The 18,779-nt window shown below is 30.7% G+C and overlaps 1 non-coding gene and 1 pseudogene across 1 annotated transcript; both read right to left on the reverse strand.

The window, feature by feature from the left end:
* Positions 1-8,399: 8,399 nt before the first annotated feature.
* Positions 8,400-12,075, reverse strand: LOC128161406 (uncharacterized; annotated as a pseudogene).
* A 4,742-nt stretch (positions 12,076-16,817) lies between these two features.
* On the reverse strand, positions 16,818-16,937 carry LOC128161950 (U5 spliceosomal RNA). Its single transcript, XR_008240543.1, has one exon. It is a non-coding gene; the product is annotated as a U5 spliceosomal RNA (small nuclear RNA).
* Between the last annotated feature and the right edge of the window lie 1,842 nt (positions 16,938-18,779).

Genomic DNA, 18,779 nt, shown 5'->3' on the forward strand with positions numbered 1-18,779 from the left:
GGTTCATTCAATACGTGATCTTTGATCACCTTTTTTTATTGTTATATATATGAATTATGAAGAATATTAAGTAAATCAATTTTAAAAGCTTTATTTTCTTGAAATGTATGAAATTTGAAATATGAAGGTTGAAAATAGATTATGAATATTTTGATTTCATAAATTTACAGATCCTTACATACATGATTTTGTTGCACAGAAAAAAATGAAACTGTTGTAATTGAACTGCAAGTTCACCAAAATAATGGACATGTTATGTACACTGAATTTTGAATGGAAATGATTGCTCTATTAATAAATTTGAAATGATTAATTGTTTAAACTTTCAAAATTGAACTAATGTTTACACCCTGGTCCATAAATTATAAATGAAATCTATTTGAAATTAGTTTTGATGATTAGTAAAGTTTGTTCATGAACTTGAAATGGTTTTTTTTTTCATTTATTAATGTGAAATTCTAAAACACATTAGGATACATGTAGAATGGATTGAATTGAGAAGATAATCTTCAGTAGGGACGCAAATTTAAAATGCTACATATTTTCCCCATTTTCGCAAATTTCGTGACATGCGAAAAAAAATCGGACAGTGAAAATTAAAGGGCTTGCAAATCACGAATGTTATGGTTAAAAAAAAAAGAATGGTCTACCTAAACCCTAATTAAGTAATATTAATAAAAATGTATTATCGGTATCCCATAGCCGCATAAGACAGTAGCAAAATATTAGAGGGACAATATAGTATATTTTTAAGGGCTAATAGTAATGAAAAATTAAAACAGATGTGAGATTATTGCCATTCCACAGACCTCTAAATGACCATCTATGAATATTAAAAGTCCACACCATCAACTATGTGAGATATTAACAAAGCTTACATATACATGCACATGTACACAGTGACCTTGCATTATATCTTAATTCTATGTTGCGTGGCGATAAAAAATGATAGAGCACTTGCAAAGCATGAAAATTATGGGAAAAAAGAATGGTCTACTTAAGCCATAAAAAATATATATGAAAATATATGCACGGTCTCCTTAAGCCTTATGAGAGAGTAACAAAATATTAAGGAGACCATTTTTGCTGTATTTTTTTAAGGACAAGATATATTGAAAAATTAAAACACATGTAAAGTTATTTGAATCTTGAAGACCTCTAAATGACTATTTGCAATAAAAAATATGCACATATAAAAATTTTGTATATTGTCTCCCTAAACTACATTTTAGGGTATGGTCTCCTCAATGCCTAAATCAGATTTATATATATATATATATATATATATATATATATATATATATATATATATATATATATATATATATATATATTCGAAATGTTAAATCGTTGTTGAGTATACCTGCGCTCTATACCTACAAAGGCAATGTATCAAGGAAACATGACGATATTTACATTTTAAAAAATTGCTTAAGTGACGTCATAGATGGACAGGTCAGGGACAATGATGACTAATGTTGAGTCTAATATGTTAGACAACCTCTGTATAACGTTGGATAAAGATTTGATTTTGATACGATACTACATAAGAATTGGTTAAAATTTCGGGGGGGGGGGGGGGGCAGTTATTTGATCCTGTATATAGTCCTATATTGTAAAATACACTATTTTGACATTGCCCCTGATATTTTGCCTTTTTACTTGAACTGAAATAGTTGCATACAGATAAAATACATACAATTTATGACTTCGTCTGTTTACTTGAAGATCTAAATTGATTATTATTAATCAAAAAGGAATTGTGCTAAATTTTTTTAGTTGAAGAAAGTTTGAAGAAAAGCAATTTTATGATATTAAAAAATTATTGTTAAACTCTTAGCGGGATTTTATTATCATAAAAAAGGTCCAATTCATAAGACTATTTGCTATTGTGGTCTGTAGCACAATTGAATCACTAATCTGTTGTTAAGTTGAATATGTTGGTTTGTTAATTATATATTAGATCAACAAAGAATATTAATTAAAGTTGGTTGAATTAAAACTACTTCAACAATGGTGATTATGTCGGTGTAACAAAGAATGTTAACCCCGGTTAAAAATTGACCCGGGTTTGATAAAATTATATCATTAGTGGACAACATCCCGACCACTAATGCAACATTATATCATTAGTGAACAGTGTATAATTAGATGTTGCTACATACCACGTTTTCAGTCAAATGAAATATTAAATGATTGAAGTCGGAAAAATCAACTTTTGAAATGTTGAGCGGATAGTATGAAAGAGTTCAAGTTTTGAAACCGAAACTTTTTTAAAAGTACACACATGTACAATTAAACTGTGTAGAGCAAGTTACACTTCTGTGCAAAGACAGTTCAAAACTCTGAAGTCGGAGTCAATTTTCAACAGGGTCAGTTTTCAACGTGTCGATGTTATTAGAAGTTTAAAAAATATTTTTCAAGCTGTTGAAAACTGACCCCAGGTGTAATTTCACGACTTTTGGTATCAATTTTTCAACGTTGAAAAATGATATCTGGGTCAAATTTCAACTAGGCTGAACCTAGCAGCCACTAACAGCAGCCACTTAGCTCATAGAAGATAGCAGCCAATAAGGAAATTCATCAAAGTATTGAGAGTACTGGAACAGAAAATTATATTTTACTTAATTATCGCCATATTTTAATTAATATCAAAATGATTAATGCTCAATAATTTGTATGAGCATTGACGACTTCCAAAGCAGTAAAGCTCGCCTGGATAGGAGTTATAAATGCGTCTTTGTTGGATAGAAATGAAATACGTCTATACGGGTAAAATGTTATGAAAATAATGTTAGCCTAAGTGTAGACTTATTGATACAAATAGAAAAACTTTATGCGTCGTATAAAGTGATATTATGATATAAAAGATTGATTATGATATTATGATGTAAAAGACATGATATATAAAAGTGAAGTAAAAGGCATAAAACGATACAAATACAATAAAAACCTCAAGTCAATCCAGTGTGGCAAGATAATTTGTTTACATTTAAGTTGAACATGTGCGTGTTAAAAATATTATCCTTTGGCCTTTTTACTCCCATGGAAACAGCATCAATCGAAATTTAAAAAGACGTATTATTACGAATATGAAACAATAGAACACCCAGCATTGTTATTTTATTCTCATAAGAAAATGATCGTATGTGGCAGTCAAAAACAGCGAAAATCATCGGGTGAAATTGGGCTTAATTTGTCTCAGCCATGTTTTGACGTGAACCTTCGAATACAACAAAGACAGTAAAAAGGGTCGGTTTAGCTCACCCGAACTTTGTCATATTTTAGCATTTCACAATGATATAGGGGCGGGCCATTATCTCTTTTATTTTTGAAGACGACCTCTGGAACCCATTCTCCTAGCAGTGAGCGGCCACCGCGCTCCCCACTCGGCCATCTAGGCAAGACAAAAATGTGTGTGTGTGTGTGTGTGTGTGTGTGTGTGTGTGTGTGTGTGTGTGTGTGTGTGTGTGTGTGTGTGTGTGTGTGTGTGTGTGTGTGTGTGTGTGTGTGTGTGTGTGTGTGTGTCTGTCTGTCTGTCTGCGTGCGTGCGTGCGTGCGTGCGTGCGTGCGTGCGTGCGTGCGTGCGTGCCATTAGTGGTCAAGATAGTACTTATTTCTCATTTTTACTCATATCATTAGAGGTTACGGTTTTTGACCGCTAATGAAATAAATCTGAAATTATATCATTAGCGGACGGTTCGGTTCTTCGTTAATGATAAAATTATATCATTAGTGGTCAACATCCTGACCACTAATGCAACATTATATCATTAGTGGACGTTGTATCATTAGAGGTTGCTACATCGCTCTGTATTTTATATAATCAATTGAAAAGTAATCATATATCATAAACTATTAATGCTGCTTTTGCTCTTTTTTTTATTGTTACATTTTAAAATATTTCGGGAACTGATAAAACAATGACATGAGCATTAATCTGATTGTGACAAAGATTAGGCATTTTATTTAAGTGAAGCCTTAAATGTAAAATATAATGTCATATTCGATATATATTATGGCTGCATTTTAATATCTTATTGCAGGATTTTGTTCGATGGAGTTTATACTGCAGAATCATTTGAATTTGTGGTGGCTCAATTTTGTGTTATTCGTTAGTAGCCCACCCACACATTTACATCATTGACGAAAACTAATGATTAAAGGGTTTGTTTTTCTACTTAAACTAAAAACCGATGCATCCACGAAATTGCATCCTCACAAATAAGTAAAAAATGCGCAATTCACAAAAATTGGTCTCCGTAAAATTAACTGATACATTAGTAATACTTTTCAACTGATAACCATGTTAAAACTGAACCCACGTAAAAATATTCGATGTTACTGATGATGATCAACACATGATCAGTGTTGATTGAAAGGGTATATGTACCAGTTATAGAAAAAAAATTAACAAAATATAGTTGAGAAGGTTTGCTCTGCTTGCTTTCGCAATTTCACTAAATCTAAAATAGTGCAACTTGTAATAAAAGTTTACTTAAAAATAAATACATGGCAAAAAAAACATCCTTTGTAATACTTTGTCCTATGCATATGTTTATATGTCACGTGCCCCCTTCTCAAATACACGTTACGATCAAACATTTGAGAATGCCCACCCTCATCTAAATATAGATTTAACATTTAAAAAATAGCAAAGCATAGTGTTAGTAATAGTGACATCATATTGAAACTCACACTCCACCATTCAGATATCATACATCCTTCTTTTTATAATTTGAATAAGTTAAAATCCACGCCTAAAAATCATGGCCCGGAAAGCATTCTATTTCCACTCGGTACTTGTAATTCTTAAACATGCTGTTTTTTAAGTTTATTTTATACTGTATGCATGATTATTTTCTTCACTTGCACATAGTTTCGCCCCGTCTTGAATTCGCACTGACAATATATTCGGGAAATATGATATGGAATATTTGAATTCGCCTAGTCTTAAAATCGCTCATTGACAACAAAGGCGAAAGGTTGAAAAAAATACGGGCGAATATTCCCCTGTGTACATCGCCGCTTAACTTTATGTACAAAAATACGCAATAATGCTTATCATGTTTTTAATTGCACAATCATGTACATGTATTACAAGTAACAACCGACATATTAAACACCATGTATATCTATAAAGTTTTCTTAAGAAAAGCTAAATTTGTTATCTTAATACCAATATCTTTGTAGTGCGAGGATAAAACTACTAATTATTGAATTAAGAAAGAATTTAACGAGAATAGAGTTGTTAGTAAACAATGATATTTGGACTGTTGATTTAAAAGGTAGGCTGTCTACTATATGATTGATGATATCATTCAAATCAATTTAAAAATTATAAGATAATTGAATGAAGAATTTACGATATCTTTTAGCAAATTTTGATGCCTTTTTTTACAGGTTCGCTTAAGAAAAGTCTGTGGATGCTTCCACACTTGTTTCAACTTTTCTCGGATAATGGTTTTTAAGAATGAAAAAAAATTAATAAAAATTGTAACCTTGTAAACCTTTGTAAAAATTTGTCCCCCACAATGTGATCCCTTTACATCCCCAGGGATCATAATTTGATCATCCCAAATCTACGAAATCTGAATACCATATATCCGATAACTTTCCCGATGATCTAATTTTCGCTTTTTTTTTCACGATATCTAACAAATTGCAAAATATTGAAGACGCAGAGATAATATTCTGTATTATTTCATATAAGACACTTTTCAAACCACAAAAACTAACTGATACAAAGTAAAAATGCTACATCTTTTCCCTGATTTCGCAAATTTTTCGACAAGCGAAAAAAAACGGATATACGTTATGCTTTAACTTTCAGGGCCAAATATATCTTTAAAAGAAATTAATAAAAGATTTTCCCTTTCAAATTAAAAGTAAATTTTGGCAACTCATGTTTGGTTTTTTTTTTGTCTAACCTTATGTGTACCTATGTGTAATGAGTTCTTTTTGGATTTTGTCAGCTGAATGAACAAAAAGATTTTGTAAAGAAAATAAACAAGTTTTAATTTGAAAAAAAAATTAATAAACAAAACAAATCATTATTCTCACTCCCCCTTTCACACCACTCTCATTCGAACATAACAAAAAAAAGAATAATAATTGAATTAAACAAATGAACAAATATCTGATACTATCAACTGAATTCAAAATTAAATCACACTGTATCAGATATAAAATGGAAGTAAACTACAAAATGTTGTTTAGAAGCTATTTCAACCAATAAAACTCTTGTTGAACAATTTACTCAAAAAAATATTAAAGTTCAATAATTCAAAATACCGTGAATTTACAATTACTTCAAATTTCAGCTCAAAAGCATGTATATGAAAATTAGCCTGTAATAACAGTCGGTTTTTAACACTTAAAACCTCTCTGAAAATGAACTCAAGGTCACTATGCACTCGAGACGCTCCTGCCCTCGTCAAATGTCCTGTCCCTCTTGTCGCTATCCTAACCGAAAGCCCCGGACTCGCAGGTCTCTCGCTTCCAGTCTACGACCACTGCCCGGATAGAAAGCCACGCCCCACTCAGCAAAGAATGCGTCCCCGACCTTCGTCAATTGTCCCCACGACCTTCCATAGGAAAATTTCCGTCTAGCACACCAGTCTGTATTTCAGGTAATTGTATCAAACACCCTTACGCACTGAAAAAAACATACTGTGACTAATAAAGTCCCGATAAACATACAAACATACTACCAATTACACTAAGAACTAAATTACCAGCGAAATGTACTAAATAACAACAAAACAACCTTACCGGCTAGGAAAACATGTGCCCGCCTAACAGAATCCAAAATAAAATTCAATGGCTACCCATTTCTCCTTAGTATTAAGCTAAGTGGAGATATTCACCATATCTTAAATCAGGAGCTGCAAAACGTGGCACCCGGCTGATGTCGTTACCGGACCCTCTACTGACCACTACACCCAAACCGGTCACTTTAAATACTCGATCTAAAAATAGCACACTCACCCGACACTCATCACTCACATACGGTAACCCATTCGTAACAAAATTAAAGAGGAACACAAATATGAACACCAGTATATAGCAAACTGAATCAACTTTATTACACTATGAAAACACAAAATAGAAATTCCTCCATTGTGGCCTAATCCTAACCGCGTGGACCACGATTTGCATAGACCTGAGTGTACACCATCTGAAGATGCCTTAATATGAATTTCAACTTTCAACATTTCAACATGATTTTGTTATTTATATTCTAATTAATTCCTTCTAAGAGGGTAGTGGAGTAGTCCTTTATTTCAACAAACGTAAATCCCTATTAACAAAAACATATGTACATGGATATTTAGCAACTATATAGAATGCATCAATGTTTCAAAGCAATTGCACATACAAAAACAAGCTTGTCAATATAGATATTTTCTTTTCCCTAAAATATTATTCTCAATAAATAAAACATGATTGTATGAATGTTTATGCAGTATAAGTTATGGTTAATTCATTGAATTTACAAGGTTACAATATTGAATCCATATCAATGCCATATATAGTATCAGATTGCTCTTATCTTACTCAGAACAAATGCATTAAATTTTGAATATTTGAATCAAAATATAACATGGCATTCTAATATATTAGAAAGAAAAAGAAAAGAAATGCTTCAATGCATTAACCTGCTTTAGAATCCCTAATGTCTCTAGATATAGCTATAAAATAAATTTTAAACGGACTTAGAATGAAACCTAACAAAATTACATGTTATGAAAATTACAATCAAATATTTACATTCCGAATATTTTTTGCATGTAAAGTTTGTGAAAAGATACTGCAGTTATAAGACCGTAACACACACAGGGTACCCAAAGGTTAATACGACTAGTTTTATTATGACGTCACAAACGGTGAACGCTGTAAAATGCAACGTCACAAGCGAGAATCAAAGTTCACGCTTGTGGCTGTTGCAGTGGCTCTTCCATTAATTTGAACTTACCCTTAGAATAAATCAGAAATTTTGACGTATAAATCACATTTCCAGACAAGGAAAGAAGTTCAAAAAATGTCAATATAAGCATTAAATCATTATTTTGAAAGATATAGTCTCATAACTGCAGCAGTATGTGCATATCTTTCACAAAATAATGATTCAATGCTTAAATATCATTATAGTTTATGAATTTTTAATTCAATAAACTTTAAAATAACGTCTTGTAAACTACAGTATATTCCAAAGAAACAAATGTTACAAACAAAACGTATAATTGTGACAAACTTCAATGATAAGGAATTACAACAACCATAATGATCTTTCGTAAAAACATGTTCGATAAAACAGTTGTGGATACATGTACATCGTTGTACATTAACAATATTCACTTTTTTTCAAACATGTTTTATGATATTGGCATAGGAATTTATTTAGTGTAAATTTCATGTTCTGGAATATTCATAATATTTACAGAGCCTTTGATAATTAAGCATTGAATCATTATTTTTTGAAAGATATAGTCTCATAACTGCAGCGGTGTGTGCATACAAATTGAGTAACGCGCGCTAGCGCGTTATGAAAATTTGTATGCACACACCGCTGCAGTTATGAGACTATATCTTTCAAAAAATAATGATTTAATGCTTATATTTACATTTTCTTTAACTTCTTGCCTTGTCTGCAAATGTGATTTATAGGTCAAAATTTCTGTTTTATCCTAAGGGTAAGTTCAAATTAATGGAAGAGCCACAGTAACAGCCGCAAGCGTGAACTTTGATTCTCGTATGTGACGTTGCATTTTACAGCGTTCAACGTTTGTGACGTCATAATAAAACTAGTCATTCTAACCTTTGAGTACCTTGTGTGTGTTACGGTCTTATAACTGCAGTACCTTTTCACACACTTTACATGCAAAAAATATTTGGAATGTAAATATTATGCAAACGGACGTATTGGCCTACAGCTGGTTGTTCACACAATATCTCTATTACTTCAAGGGTCTTTGATGGTCCTTTGTAAAACCCGCGCTGTATGTATTGGCTACTATTGGTCACTTCAACAGCAACGTTATGGAATCTTTCAACTGTTCGTAATAAAAATGATCTCTAATAAAAACGTCCTAGAGTTGTATTTTATAGTATCAATTGATTAATGTAACTCTCGCAATTTGCGCAGGAATGTTGTCTTTCAAACAAATTATGAAGACATGTTATGCAAGTTTTTGGCAAAGGTTGAATTCAGTTTGTAAAATCAAAGTTGAAAAATTCTACTGACACACAATCTGTAATATTTTTATTTTAAAATGACCCAAAGAGTTTTTAAAATGCGAAAGAAAATATTGTACGATAAACCCTTAAATGAGTCCCAACGTTATGATAATCATTCATAGCAATATTTTAGTGAAAAGTGGTAATAAACAATGTACTGCCACCATCTCTCCTCCACATATATACTCGCAAAAAGGATATTGCTAATGCCTGTTGCAAATCAACCCTGATCCATGGAGCAGTTTCATATTCTGAGTGAAATATATGTATTCTTCCATTTGGAATCAACCGTCAGTAGTCTATTATAGAGACCAATTCTCGTAGTCATTATTGTAAACTGACGAGCTATCAACTAGTTTTTGAAATGCTGCATTCTTCTTCCATTCCAACTCTAAATAAGATAAAAAAAAAAAAAGGCCTACAACTTTTCTATGAAGTATGAATCATTTACACAAACTAAAGTGCAAATAGAAAAATTTGCACAAATAAAAACTCATTGTGGTTTTTTTTGTTTTACATATATTTGGTAAGTTTTGGAACTTAAATTCGTTGAATAAAATATTAACACATTTAATTTTTTTCCTGGTAAAAACGAATGATTAAAAGACCAAACAGTATGGCGACCTTAACTTCGACATGACTTTGACTTTAAGGTTGAATTCTACACTAAAACTGATTTGTTGTTCATTAGAGGAACTATAAGCTAATTATTTTAACATATTTTTTATATTTTTCAAAAGAAATTGGAAAATCTGTTTTGGTTGCAAATAACACACCGTTGACTGGTAAAAATCCGGATTACCATTGAAATACGACCAAAAAATATAATATAAACTGAGTGCAAAAATATCTTTCTTTAAATGACGATATTTAATGTAGTTATATTCAGTAGTATATTATCATTATATATTTACATTCTACTGCGTTTTTTCATTAAATTCTGTGATTTTTAAATGCCTCTAAATGCAACAACCTATTCCCTGCGTATCAATTTAAATGTATTTTACATAGGTAGTTACCAAACATTGATTTATGTTATTGTTTTAAAAATACATATTATACATGCCGATAAAACACCATGTTTTAAAATTATTAAACAATGAAAATGGTTTTATTGTTATAAACAAAACTTAAAGTTAGTTTTCATGGATTAAAGTTTGATGCACAACTCAACAGTCTGTGTAATAACCAGTTTAAACTGGTTTTAGAAAACAGCTGTTCTTGCTGTTACTAATTTACTCCCTCCGTAATCTGCAATTTATACCGATTTCATTTATTTCATAAAATACCTGATTTCATCAATAAGGTAACGTAAATATGTAAGCCTTCCGTCTTACGGATCCAACTGAGGGTCAGCTCAAACTTAGTGATGACAAGTCCAGTATTTCTTTCTCAAGCGGTTTTATTAAGCGTGATCGTATAGTTACAATTACATCAGCTAATAGCAGCCCAAATCAGGAGTCTCGGAATCTCTATAAGCGGAATTTATCTATCTAAATCTGTTCAACATCATTTTACATGGGTATATATAACATTTTACTTATGATGGACAGTTCTGACTAGTTCGGCCCATTTACGACGATCATGCGTGAACATTTAGTGTTCAAAATTAAGATTAATAGTTTATTCCTAAATAAAGTAACAAAACCGTCAAAACTGTCAATCAAAGAGTCTGGATGCAGGATTTGAGTCTCCGAGTCCTGGGTCTCGGAGTCCCCCACTTAGTATGAGGCATCACTTACTCATAATACGTTCATTCATACATAGCATAAAAGGTTACAAAGGTTAATATATAGAATACACAATACACGAGTCAATATAGAGTACTAGAGCTATCGTTGCAGACACAGAATCGCCAAATATGTCACTTGTTGTTAAACTCTCAATTTGGATATTATTATGCCCGTATTATGCACCTGGTTTCATAACATCATTTAGGAATACTACGCATTGCTACAAGAGTCACAGAGTTCATTCTGTTAATTATCATTAATACCATTCAGTGCGCAGTATTTAGGTACACATACATATCATAGTGACCATTATGTAATACTAGCAATTCAAGGTCATAGCATGGCTATCTGTTTACAAATATAAGCATTAAATGATTTATTTTTTTACATTGTCGTGTCAATTACTCCCATCAACTGAGCAGACAAATTATTATTACGCGCTGTAAAAATGTAATTTAATTTAAACAATTTTATTCAATAGAGTTAATTTGGTACTGGAAATATAAATAAAATACTAGAATTAATATGTGATGCAAAATTTTTAGACTAGAAGTAACCCAACATGGCTACCTAAAACATTTGGAGCGAACCTCCTTAAGGATAACACTTCCTATAACTTAAAACAATATATGAAGTGTGCATATTTGAAGCTACAAAAGAAAATTTCCTTTTCTAAAAAGCAGTTAGAACTCTTTGGAAAGCAAATGTAAAAATCTAAATTAGATCTTATGGCTTATTTTTACCACATAGATTCTATATGTCAAATAGGTAGTTCAGGCCGTGTAATATACATTTAATTAGTTCTCGAGACAGTTATCATGATACAATTAAATTCTTATCGTATTCCCGCCACTTGGTACGTCCATTTGTCACACCGGTAATGTAAACGAATGTACAATTCCATTGACAGTGGTTATTATCAGAAAAAGGTAACATCCTTTGCTTCTATTCCATTTGCTGCACACAGTAAGAGACTAACTACGTATCTCTCCCTACAATTAGCAACGAAAAAGGGAGGTTTTGTTCTCATTTCATACCATTATTGATCCATATTACTCATTAATATATCCATCATCAGTATTATTATTTTGAAATGTTTCATGTTTCTCACTCCAAAAATTAAAGAAATGTAAGTTTACATTGACAATTTAGAAGAAAATGAGCAGCAGCTTCATCGAAAAAGAAACACATTGTCGTAAAAAATGGTAGTCTTACAATACCTGTTCCGTAATGCAATTACTGATTACATAAATTGTATGATCAAAAGCTTTGAATTAAAACGTTCTCAATATGTATGCAAATCAGGTGCAAAATAAATAAAGATTCTAGAAAATATAGAGCCTAAAGAATAATTTAACGAGGCCGAGTACAGATCGAGTACGCATGCTTTCGCGCAGCGTTTCATTTGCATTGTGACGTTATCTTTGTACTTGGTTGACGCCATGGCGTGATAGTTTCTGCAGATATTCAGCGAAAATTGTTGAAAATAGCTCGTTTGATGCGTAAAATTGATATTAGATTGTAGAATAAACATAAATGACTCGAGGTATAAGCTATATTTGGGCTCGGGTCGAAAACGTGAAGAGGATTCAGCAAGCCTAGCCCTCTGTCACGTTTTCTTAATCCGCCTAAATATAGCTTAATTCATATATTTCAAGACAGTGACCATGTATTGTTATTAATGACCCTTAATATGTAATGCTATATATTTATTTATTACTTAGATATGTCTGAATGTTTAAATAATACTACAAAGATCACCATTTCTGTCTTTGTCAAATAAAAATATAGCCATTATCTGACATATCTGGGAAATTGGGCATACAAAAAACAACAAATTTGAGACCCCTGAAACAAATCAGGGGGTAAAAGGTTGTTTTTTTATTTGACCATTTGATGCCTTTTAGCAATAACTTTAATATGCAGAACAAAAAAAGAAATCCCTAGGGCAGAGGTTTTTAAAAAATGCAAAAAATGTGCAAAATTGATACATTTCAAGCAAAATCCCATAGGGTCCTATGTTAAAAATTAACAAACTTTGAGATGACCCCTTAAACAAACGGTGCGGTAAATGTCTTATTTTTTAATAATTATATCAGTAGAAATTCATGCAAAAAATGTCATTCAAAAATCTAGGGCAGAACAAATTAGACCCGACCTCGTTAAAACGTTTTCTCATTTAACAATGAAATTGGTAATTTCAATCTTTATATTCTCCTATCAGTTAATTATTTATTCGGGTTTAGAGATAAATGATTTTCACATCTTAGTAAGAATGGCAAGGTGAAACTCATATATTTCAACCTAAATGTACAATAGTAATCATATTTACTTAGTTTGTACGCTGCACGATGTAAGTCAAACTCATAAAGCCTCTATAGGAATTTGCTGACCACTAAAATTGTATGTAATAATTGGTGTTAGATTATCATTATTAACCAACAATAACAGTTCAGATTAAAACATTGTCAAATATATATTCATGTCGCTGGAATATTTACTGGAGGAATTTAAAGCAATATGAGCTGCATTTTTCATGTTAATTTTTTTACTAAAATGTTCTCTTCTACTAAAATGAAAAAAATATCATGGTTTTTAAATTTCTGTTAGAAATAATCTTTTGGAAAAGGCCGTTAAGAAGCCTGTTTTGGAGCAAAATTGAATTATTGTCGTCCTGTACAAAAATTGTTTTGCTATATATTCCATAGAAGAGAAATATTTCCTTTTACAAAAATTAATGATGTTTTCAAATCTTATTTATCATAAAAGTTTAAGTTATATGCAGACTTATCATACTAGCAGGTTTTAGCAGCAAAATAAAATTCTAAAAAATACAGCTCATATTGCTTTAATCGCCGAACAGGCGTGTGTCCCGATTTTTGATTAATTAATCGATTTCATTAATCTTGAAAAGATATAACTCGCATGTCTTACTAAATGTACTTTGATCGATTAGTAATCAAGTGTGGATAGTGTTTCTTCGATAAATTTCTTCCGATTTCTCGGTATTAAAGCCCAAAAATTCGAGTCTATTATTTTAATAGTAGTATAGATAGTTGTTCAAAACAGATGGAAATAAAAAATCAGTTGACCCCCTCCTAATGGGTTTATTCAAAGCATCGGAGATCTCATCCTTTGAGTGTTAGGTAATTTTAAAACCAGGACTTCGCGCGATAACTTCCCATGAATTGATAATTTTTGCGTGCCGGTAAGTGGACGGGATCAAGAGAATAAAGCTTTTTGCAGCTTTATAAATATTTGAAAAAGAAAAACCTTACTTTCCTTTAAAAGACCTTTGATTTTCCATCTTAATATAACAAATACAATTTAACTGCTTTATCTTTCAAGCTTACATGCATTTATTTGATACATGTACATTTTAAAAAAAATGAAAAAATGAAATAAATTAATTTCAAATAATAGACACGTACATGCATAATTATAGATCGAAGAAAAAGACTGAATTTTCTACTTAAATCTGCAAGTTCCGTTTATGAATTTATGAACAACAGCGAAAATTAACATTCATGTCATTAGATACGGTTGCCCTTGAATTATTTTGTTTAGTCGAGCAAGCTTTTTGGAAAGCTATTAATTGTACAGCTTACATTTCTGTCAATACTGGAGAAATAGTATGTCACATGCTCAAAACAAGGATGGCAAGCACATGGTATTGCTGTTTTCATTTTCCTGTCTTATCATCTTAAAGAGAGGGCAAGAAACAGTGAAGACATTGTGGCAAGTTTTTAAAATTATAGGAGTTGACACTGCTGCTGATTTCTATTAAACCAGCGATGTATCGGGAGTGGTCAAAAATTGCCCTCTTAATTATGTTATCATGCAGTTTTTAATTGTTACCTCGGCTAAAAAGCTCTTACAGTTACTTTGCAGGAAAGATGTTCACATGCATTAAACATGTTAATTATCATGCTTTTAGATAAAAAAAATAATAATAAACTACATTGAATTTAAATACATTTTGCCCATCGTCTCAGTTTGTACATTAATCTTTTACATTGGGCATTGATGGAGATGCAAGCGAAACTTGCGTAACATGACCTCTGGTGAGAGAATGCAAACTATTATGATGATGATGATGATGTATAAATTGATATAGCATGAAACATAGTTAATTTCTTACTACAAAAGGCAAATAAAAAATGTATAAAATATGTCTTTATTTACATTATATACCAGCACATCCTTTCTGTAATTATTATTTGAAGAACGTTATCAATACATTTCATGACGTCATGACGTTATTGGTTAACTGAATAGCTATAAACAATGCTATGTTTAGATAACTATTATATGGAAACCGTACAAGATATTTTAAAAAATCAAACTGTTTTGAAACCGGTTAATTCTCCAAATATTTCACGTAAAATTTCATGAATTTTGAAAACAGGGCCGATTTTGCTGTTTACCGTACCAAGTTCTTTATGTAAAAGATAAATAAACAATTATTGTTGAAATTTTCACACCTTTGATATCGTTATCTGAATATATATTTATCTATAAACGTATTGATTTTTTTGACTCCATCAAATATTCTACTCAACAGATTATCAGACCTGCATACAAGTGCAAGTGATGCAATTGCAAGTGTCACCAGTCTCATGGAATATATTTATCGGACATAAATATATGAGGTAATATCTAGAAGAATTACACTACATAAGCGAAAATACCCTCTACTTACATATGCATGTAGATAAAGGTTCTTCTAGATAACGAGAACACATTTCAAAAGATTGATTAATATCTAGGATTTCATTTCAACTCTAGTTCTCATCTTTCGTCAGGGTACATGTAGGACTCTGGAACAGACCAGTTAACTTGACAGATATTTGATTTTTACGGCCATTGATTCTCTGCAGATGAAAATTAACTGATTCCATGCAACATGCGTCATATCTATTGGATTGAAGTAGTTGATGTCTGCCTATATTTTCACAAAAAGAACTTTTTAAACGTCTAATTAACCACTGAAAGAGTAGCTTATAATTTCATTTTTTTAACTTATAAACTATATAAGCATGCTCCTTTTACTGAAAGTTTGTGTCCTTAAAAAGTTTTAGAGGATGACATAATGTTTCTTTGAAGTGTTCTTTGTAAAACTAAATTTATGAAAAGACGTTTGTTATTCATTTTATTTATATCATCATGAATCCTAATCGGGGTATTTTCTTTACTTTCGGAGAAACAAGTATAAAAATATATTGCCCCTTATGTTTTGTGTTCAGACTACATGTAACAAAGCTTTATTGATCAGCATAATTACCTAATTGATAAAAGTGTTATTTGAAATGTTTTGTGTGTGATCGGGTGTTTTTCTTATTATTTGTTTTCTTTTTATCTTGGTCTTCATTATTCAAGTTAACTTTCTTATCCCCTATCGGGAAACACACTGCACACTATCTCATTAAAATTTGATTGGTCGGTTGATATTCAGTGTTCAGCCTCTGAATTAATAACGTGGTCCACACATGCAAGTCAATCCCTCTGATGTGTTAAAGATTTCAAGTGGGTTAATTTGTTTTGAAAGTTTTCGAGGCCTCATTGAACCTTGCTGAGAAACCATTCTAGTGCATTCTCTTTTTCCCCTCGTTTTATGTAATTTGAGCAACATTATTGTTAACACTGAAAAATGTCAACTTAAGTCAAAAGATTTTTAAAAAATTATTTTTTATCGTATAACATAGATACTACATCTTTTTAAAATGATCCCTAATAATATATCTTAATTTTCAAATAGTTTACGGTGGGTCCTCTCAGTCATTCTGGAATCGGGTTGAGAGATAAATGATTTTTTTTCATCTTTTTTTTTTTTTTTTTTTTTTTACCCTGAATGAAATCAGGGCTTGAAAAATAAGTCTATAGACTCATTAGATGTTCCTCTGCACGGAAATCTTTAGTAAAAGGCGAAAGATTTAAACGTGGATTGAAGAGAAACCAGAGTTTTTTCATTTTTTCATCTAAGTAATTTACCAAGATGAAACGCATAAGTTTCAACATAAAAACAAATTGTGCCTTTATACTCGGATTCAGGGGCAAGTTTTTTTTTCAAAATCGTGTAGAGCTTTAATCTTTAAAAAATGCTTTAAGATTTCATCTGTCTTCATTTCAGTATAATACGTTATTAATGGTTTAAAAAATATTGCCCATAGAACTTAATAATTTAGGATAATATCATTTTAAGAACACAATTTAAAACAAACTTCTAAAGCTTTGTTACCCTAGTTACACTTTTTTTATAGATTATTTTTATTTTTTAAGTATGTTTTTTATGTCCATGTCTTTTTACATTTGGATCCTAAATATGGTAGACATCCATCATTTATCCATAAACCAATGGATGAAACCTTATAATAAAACCTGGTACTTTCACTTCATCTACATTAAAATTAACTAATTCTTTGGTGTATTTTTTTAATGAAAAATTGTTGAAAACGGAGTAAAAAACTAATAACTTGTTCTTATATTAATTGTGTTTAGTTATAAGTTTGTATGCCTTTCGATGTCATTAAAACCCCTAAAGACATAGATGAAATTAAACGACCACTAGAATTATTTTAAATTTGTTATACCATGCAACGACAACAATACGATTAATATTTGTCACATGATACACATGTATATATATCTATATATATCTATAGATATATTCATATATATCTATAGATATATTCATATATATCTATAGATATATATGAATTCTCAAGGATATATAGAAACGAAACTCGCTGTAAAAATACAGACGAGTTCGTAAGAAAATAAAGAATGAATATATATATATATATATATATATATATATATATATATATATATATATATATATATATATATATATATATATATATATGTGTGTATATATATATATATATATATATATATATATATATATATATATATATATATATATATATATATATATATATATATATATATATATATATATATATATATAACTATAACACAGGTCTCTACGGTGGCTGCCATAGGACATATGCTTGAGAGATTTTTTTTATTTGTGGCCACAAAATAAAAGTCGTTACCACGAAATAATTTGATTTCGGGGGAACGACTTTTATTTTGTGGCCACCAATTTTATTTCGTGGGAACGACTTTTAATTCGTGGCTACGACTTTTATTTCGTGGCCACGACTTTTATTTCGTGGCCACGAATTAAAAAAAATATCTCAAGCATATGTCCTATGACAGCCACCGTAGATCTCTTTTATTAAATAGAACGATTAAGATGTTGCAACAAGATCACCGTAAAACAATAAATGTTTACAATAAAGTCGATTGTGGCTATTTTAAAAAGTTTTATCACACCCGTCATATGCTTCTTACGAAAAAGCTCAATAGATATGTCTGGTGTAAAGATATTAGAGGTTTGCATGCATAATGATTATAATGAATGGAGTGTGATCAGACAGAAAAGAATGAGCAATTTAAAAACAATTGTTGAATGAGCAAAAGTATATGTCGTTGAAATTACTTTCACATTTGACATTTTTGATAATTTTGGATGTATTTAGTAAACGAAGAACTTTTGCTTGTCTTTCCCAAAAGTTCTACATGTAGATACAAAATATATAACAAGAATGTAATTTGATGCAAAAATACTATGCATGGATAATGTCAAATAAATACATTTATTATATATTTATTTTAAAGATACAGTTGAAAAAAAAAATTAACGTAATTATATTTCGTTGAAATTTTTACACCTTTGATATCTTTATATAAAAATAAAAACTTATCTAAATAAATATTTTTTGTCTCCATCAAATCTTC

The sequence above is a fragment of the Crassostrea angulata genome, chromosome 8 (assembly GCF_025612915.1).
Source record: "Crassostrea angulata isolate pt1a10 chromosome 8, ASM2561291v2, whole genome shotgun sequence".
Lineage (NCBI taxonomy): Eukaryota > Metazoa > Mollusca > Bivalvia > Ostreida > Ostreidae > Magallana > Magallana angulata.